Raw genomic sequence first — 6,179 nt, 5'->3', positions numbered from 1 at the left:
AACGATATGGAGTCATTCCTAATGGTGATTTAAATGCAGTATTGTATGCCCATAGCGCATTATTGAGTTTTTGTGACCAATCTTTTCTTGATGACGAAACAGTTTTCTCTAGAATCCATTTGAGTTCTCTATTTGAGATCTCCGCCTGACCATTCGACTGAGGATGGTATGGCGTTGACACGCGGTGGCGTACTCCATATTTTTTCATAAGCATATCAAAATTCCGATTTATGAAATGGGTACCGCCATCACTGACAACGAATCTAGGACAACCAAATCTACAAAATATATCGTCAAGAAAATTAACAACTACTTTAGAATCATTCGTAGGGTTTGCAATTGCTTCAACCCACTTCGAAACATAATCAACGGCTACTAATATGTAAGTTTTACCGTTGGAAGGCGGAAAAGGTCCCATGAAATCAATTCCCCACATGTCGAAGATTTCAACTTCCAACACGTTTTTGAGGGGCATCTCATCTTTCCTTCCTAAATTTCCCGTTCTTTGGCATTTATCACAACGAGTAATAAATGAACCAACGTCCTTAAACATCGTAGACCAAAAGAAACCACATTCCAATATTTTAGCTACCGTTTTATTAACTCCATTATGTCCTCCATATGAGCTGGAATGACATTCCGTTATTATAGATTCATTTTCATTTTCTCCGACGCATCTCCTAATTATCCCGTCACCACATGATTTGAATAGAAAGGGATCTTCCCAAAAATATTGTTTAATATCGAAGAAAAATTTCTTCCTTTGTTGGGAAGATAATCCTTCCAGAACAATATCGGTTGCAAGATAATTAGCAAAATCTGCATACCATGGTTACATGATACTTTCTACTTGATAGAGATGTTCATCGGGGAAATCATCTCGTATACCGACAGTTTCACCTATAGGACCGTTTTCATCTTCTAGTCTTGATAGATGATCGGCAACAAGGTTTTCTACTCCCTTTTTGTCTTTAATTTCTATATCAAATTCTTGTAACAACAAAACCCATCTAATCAGACGCGGTTTTGCATCTTTCTTAGCAAACAGATAACGTAAAGCTGCGTGATCTGTATAGATAATAACTTTAGATCCTAACAAGTATGACCTAAACTTATCACATGCAAATACTACGGCTAACATCTCTTTTTCTGTTGTTGTGTAATTTAACTGTGCACCTGACAATGTGTGACTTGCGTAATAAATAACATGTAATCTTTTATCCTTTCTTTGACCTAAAACACATCCTACAGCTAGGTCACTTGCATCACACATGATTTCAAAAGGCAAATCCCAATCGGGTTTAGCAATTATGGGTGCACTGACTAAAGCTGTTTTCAATGTTTCGAAAGCTTTAATACAATCTTCATTAAAATCGAAGGTTGAATCCTTCATAAGAAAATTAGTAAGTGGTTTGGAAATCACAGAAAAGTTTTTTATAAATCGTCTGTAAAAACCTGCATGTCCTAGAAATGATCTTACTCCCTTGACAGTTGTTGGTGGGGGTAATTTTTCTATTACTGAACTTTTTGCTCTATCCACTTCTAATCCTTTTTCAGATATTTTATGACCTAAAACAATTCCTTCGTCAATCATGAAATGACATTTTTCCCAATTTAATACTAAATTCGTTTCTTCGCATCTAGAAAGAACTTTATCTAAGTTTTTTAAACATGCATCAAAAGAATCTCCATAAACTGAAAAATCATCCATAAATACTTCCATGATATCTTCGATGAAATCATTAAAAATTGCAGTCATACAACGTTGAAAAGTTGCTGGTGCATTACATAGACCAAAAGGCATTCTTCTATATGCAAATGTTCCATAAGGACATGTGAAGGTTGTTTTATCTTGGTCATCCGGGTAAATATATATTTGAAAGAATCCGGAATAGCCATCAAGAAAACAATAAAATGCATGACCGGCTATCCTTTCGATCATTTGATAGATGAAAGGTAAAGGAAAATGATCTTTCCTAGTTGCCTTATTTAGGTTCCTATAATCTATACAAACCCTCCAACCGGTGGTGGTTCGCGTAGGTATTAATTCACCTTCATCATTCTTTACTACAGTTATGCCTCCCTTTTTGGGTACACAATGGATTGGACTAACCCATTCACTATCCGAAATAGGATAAATGATTCCATTGTCTAAAAGTTTAGTAATCTCATTTTTTACTACTTCTTTCATATTCGGATTTAAACGTCTTTGTCTATCCGCTTTAGGTGGCTTATCTTCTTCTAAGTGAATCCTATGCATTACAATACTAGGATTAATTCCTTTTAAATCTGAAATTTGCCATCCCATACTTCCTATTCTATTTCTAACAACTTCTTTCAATTTTTCTTCTTGATTTTCTGTTAATTTGTTAGAGATGATTATAGGTAGAGTATCACTTCCGCCTAGGAAAGTGTATCTCAGATGGTTTGGTAATTCTTTAAGTTATAATTTAGGTGGAACTATTACTGAAGGCGGAACTGGTCCATCTTCTCGAATCAAAGGCTCTGGGTCCTTATCTTCTAATTCTTCACCCATTATAGGTTCTATTATTTCTTCTCTTTGAACAATGTCATTAACACATTCTTCAATTAAATCAAGTTTCATACAGGCGAAATCCTCCATAGGATATTTCATTGCTTGATTCATATCGAACTCGATCTTATCGTCACCTATTCGTAAAACTACTTTTCCTTCCGACACATCAACTAGAGCACGTCCCGTGTTCATGAATGGTCTACCAAAGATTAGCGGACAATTAACATCATAAGCAAAATCTAAGATAACAAAATCAGTAGGAAAAATAAATTTGTCAACTTTTACTAAAACGTCTTCAATTATACCATATGGTCTTTTAGTGGATTGATCCGCTAATTGCAAAACCATATTGGTACGTTTGATGTCTTCTTCTAAACCTAATTTTTCAAAAATAGACAATGGCATCAAGTTTATACTAGCTCCTAAATCGCAAAGACAACTTGGGAATTTCATATTTCCCAATGTACACGGAATGGTAAAGCATCCGGGATCTTTGAGTTTAGCAGGTAATTTGCTTGATACTATCGAACTACAATCTTCAGAAAGAGAAATGGATGAAATTCCTTCCCAACTAATCTTTTTTGAAATTAAATCTTTCAAGAATTTTCCATAGTTAGGAATTTGCGTAATTGCATCCATGAATGTTAAATTTATATGCAAATTTTTAAGTTTGTCTAAAAATGATAAAAGTTGTTTATCATGGTCCTTATTTCGGACCCTGTGTGGAAAAGGTGGTTTTGGTACAAAAGGTTTCGGATTAGAGTCAATTTTTGTATCTTTTTGTTTTAAAGTATCTTCTTTGGATTTTGGTAAATCATTTCCAGGTAAAGTTGAATTTCCGGGCATTTCCGGACCTAAGTAGTTTTTCCCTGAATGAAGAGTGATAGCCTTAACATGCTCTTTCGGATTTTCTTCCGTTTGGCTGGGAAGACTTCCCTCTTTGCGGGATGGAATTGATTTAGCAAGATGTCCAATTTGAACTTCTAAATTATGGATGCTAGATGATTGGTTTTTGATAAGCTGATCGAATTTACTTTCGATCCCTTTAAAACCATCGTCTTGATTACTTACCTTTCCATTCATAGCATCTATAAATTTGTCGAGTTTTGAAGATAAAGTGCTAATCGTATCTCTTGTTTGATTTTGATAATTATTTATACGATATTGATTAGCATTTGCATTATTATTATTATTACCATCTTTCCAATTAAAGTTAGGATGATTTCTCCATCCAGGATTATAAGTATTAGAATAAGGATTAGTAGTTTGGTTTTGTCCTTGGACAAAGTTTACCTGTTCTAACTCATTCATACCTTCGTAATCAATGTCTCTCTGAATTGGATCATTAGGATCGCATGGTGCCATAAATTTATCAATTTTGTGCGATAAGGCAGAAAATTGGGCTTGTAACATTGCTACTGGATCATGATTCATTATACCGTTAACCGATGATGTACCTGAGGATGATGGTTTCGCCGTTGGTATATGTCCACGCTCTGCGGGCCACATACTGCTGTTGATTGCCATTTCCTCCAAAAGTTCTCTTGCTTGGGCGGACGTCTTCTTCATAAATAACCCTCCAGACATAGCATCTAATGAACCTCTAGTCGTAGGATTTAATCCATTATAGAATGTCTGCATTAAAAGTGCATCTGGCAGTTGGTGGTGTGGGCATAAACGTTGAAGTTCTTTAAAACGTTCCCAAGCTTCATAAAGAGTTTCATTATTATTCTAGGTAAAAGATGTCAACTCTTTGATGACTCTTGCGGTTTTTGCTAAAGGAAAATATTTTGATAAAAACGCTTGGGCTAATTGGTCCCAAGTTTCAAATGTTGCAGCAGGCATAGAAGTTAACCAAATTTTTGCCTTATCCTTTAAAGTGAAAGGAAAGAGGCGAAGTTTGATTGCTTCGGCTGTTACATCAGTAATTTTAAAAGTATCACAAATTTCTAAGAAATTTGTCAAATGTGCATTAGGGTTTTCGTTTGGTAGTCCATAAAACGTTACGTTGTTTTGCAACATATTAAGCAAAGTAGGCTTAATTTCAAATTGATTTGCGTTTATACGGGGTCTAACTACACTATTAGTTACACCGGCCATTCCTGGCCTAGCATAATCCATAAGTGTCGGTGGATCGGCCATATTTTCTGGCTGGACTACTTTGGTTTTTAAGGGTGTTTTGTCTTTGTTTTTGTTGTTTTTCTTGTTTTTCTTAAGTGTTCTTTCAATTTCTGGATCAAGAGGGTCTGGTGGTGTGCCCGAACTCCGCGAACTGCGCATGAACTTGAAATTGTTACACGAGCCAAACTACCTTCAAAACAAAATTGAAAACAAATATGTTATATAACTAAAAATAAATAAAATATAAAAATTGTATAAAAATAATGTGTAAACCTAGATTCGAAAATAAAATACGAAAAATAAAAATTTTATCAAAAATTTTGGCGTATCCCCGGCAACGGCGCCAAAAACTTGTTGAGCGATTTCCGCAAGTGCACGGTTTCGCTTGTAGTAATAAAAATATCGATCCCACAGGGATACGTTTTTTAACGAAAAACTTATTTTTGAATCTGTTAATTTCGAACTTGTTAGATTTACTATTGAATGTAAATGAAAAGTGAAATTTGTCTAATTGAATTTAGGAAATTGTTTAATTGAGTTTGTGGACTTTGAATACTTGAAAATGCTGGAATAAGATTTTATATTTAGAATATATCGATTGTTAGAAAGATCTTCTGATTTTAAGGGTGAATTTTACAAAACAGGAACATTTAGAACTTTTTAGAAAAACGAATGAATTTATTCATTTGCATTAAGCAAAGAAAACAACTTAAACTTTGTATCAATTATGATGATGAAATAAATGACGGAACTTCTAATTAATTGGCTTTGAACGCGACAAAACCCTTTCGGGATAGTTGCCCTTACTCAAATTAAAACTCTTTCGAGATGATAATTTGCCTAAGTGTTCAACAAAGTTTCCTTGTAATGATTTTGAATTCAACTGCGTATTAATGAAAACACCAGCCTCACTTATATTGGATTGGTTACCATAAGTGCTGCATAATGATTTGTCGAATAGAACGGACTTTATTAGATGAAATATAAATTGATACAAGTTTACAGAGAACAAGGAGCATCGAGTTCTTCGAGGGCGTGCAAGTGAACGGCTTGATCGGTTCCTTTCCTTGGGTTTCCTAAGAGGTTGTCAGGCTCAGGGGCGAACACTCTACTCAATCTTCTCGCTGTAACTTCGTAATAGGGATTCGGTCGGCCACTACCATGATGCAAACTAAAACTGGAACAATGTCTAAACGCTACTGAGTTGTAATTAAACTATAAACAATATGTGTACCTCATCTTGTTTTGTACAGAATCTAATTTCTAACTCTCGAAATGTTTCACTTAGAACTTAGACATAAGTTCTACGCTCTGATTCTATATCTATATTATAACATTTCATTGCATTTTTTCTCAACATCAACTCTTTATTTATAGATGTTGAAGGGTTGTGTTTGAAGTGATGTATCCGTTGGTTAAGAGTCGTGTCCGTTGTGAAAGGACGTCTTTATCCACTTGAACGAATGCGTTTCTTGGATTTCAACATGTGTAAAATGCATTTGGTAAATTTTCTGCACTTACC

General features: G+C 34.8%; 1 non-coding gene across 1 annotated transcript; it reads left to right on the top strand.

Moving 5' to 3' along the window:
- Window positions 1-4,193: 4,193 nt before the first annotated feature.
- LOC136204356 (small nucleolar RNA R71) lies at window positions 4,194-4,300 on the top strand. The gene has a single exon (XR_010675199.1). It is a non-coding gene; the product is annotated as a small nucleolar RNA R71 (small nucleolar RNA).
- Window positions 4,301-6,179: the final 1,879 nt, after the last annotated feature.

Source organism: Euphorbia lathyris, chromosome 8, assembly GCF_963576675.1.
Source record: "Euphorbia lathyris chromosome 8, ddEupLath1.1, whole genome shotgun sequence".
In the NCBI taxonomy this organism is placed as follows: Eukaryota; Viridiplantae; Streptophyta; class Magnoliopsida; order Malpighiales; family Euphorbiaceae; genus Euphorbia; species Euphorbia lathyris.
The sequence above is the reverse complement of the archived record's forward strand: the minus strand, read 5'-3'. Positions and strand labels throughout refer to the sequence as shown.